The sequence below is a fragment of the Mesitornis unicolor genome, unplaced genomic scaffold (genome assembly GCF_000695765.1).
Source record: "Mesitornis unicolor isolate BGI_N332 unplaced genomic scaffold, ASM69576v1 scaffold48605, whole genome shotgun sequence".
Taxonomy (NCBI): Eukaryota; Metazoa; Chordata; class Aves; order Mesitornithiformes; family Mesitornithidae; genus Mesitornis; species Mesitornis unicolor.
In genome coordinates, this window is record NW_010187092.1 from 22564 (window position 1) to 23549 (window position 986).

A 986-nucleotide genomic window follows, 5' to 3' on the forward strand; every position below is an offset into this window, starting at 1 on the left:
TTTTTCTGTGTAAACACGACATAAAGAACCGGTTTTTCCTTGCAAGGGCAGTGCCTCAGTTTAGGCTTCTTGTGGCAGTCTTGAAGTATTTCTATGACTCACTCTCGGCTGTTTCCTACCCCCTCAGTCTTTCCGTGTGGTTTTTACACCTGTGTCTCGTTCTAAATATTTTTCCTATTGTTTTTCAAAGCCTTTGATGTTGAAAAGAAGCAAAGCAGCCTGGATTGCTTATTGAGCTTGTCCTTGTTGTCAAAGAGGATGGGACAGAATGATAGAAGAGAAGGTTTTCTTAGCTTATATTGGGAGTTGAACAAAAGACACAAGCCACTAATGCCATTAGCCTTGGGTGTTATTCACAAGGAGTAGAACAAATAGTAGCAAGAGCTGACTACCTGAACTTACTGTGAATTTACTAAAATACCCAAGCTTAGGCTAGAAAAACCTCGACTTATGAAAGCCCTCTCCCCTCTGAGCATGCCTGATATAAAACCAGAAGTGCTATTGCTTAAAATGCAAGCGAAGAGCCAATCGTGAAGGTGAATGAGATTGGTATTCACCGAGATGAGGTAGTTTTGCAGTTTTCGGTGTATAAGAGAACTCCTGTATCTCCGGGAAGCTGTGCTAACTTTGTGGAGTTACCACCTAGCACCGATCTCTGCGCAGAAATGCACTAAAACAAATAGCTCAGCTCTGTGTTTTTCAGCTCATTGCACACCAAGTAAAAGATCTCTGATTTTTGGGATGCTACCTTCACTACCTCTAAAGATGAGCTTAGCTCCTCTGGCCTTGGTGTCACAAGTATTCACTGCTGGCCCCTTGCTGTGTTGGTTTTTTTTCTTTATGTGTCTGGTTTTGGATATTAAACAGCTTGTGGTTTTGAGTCAGTCTGGGAAGCTGTGGGAGAAGTAATTGATTCTTTAGAAATGTTACAGAGGTGTGGGAGACCAGCAGTGCTGCCTTTCTGCAGGGGTTTTTTTTGAATTCCA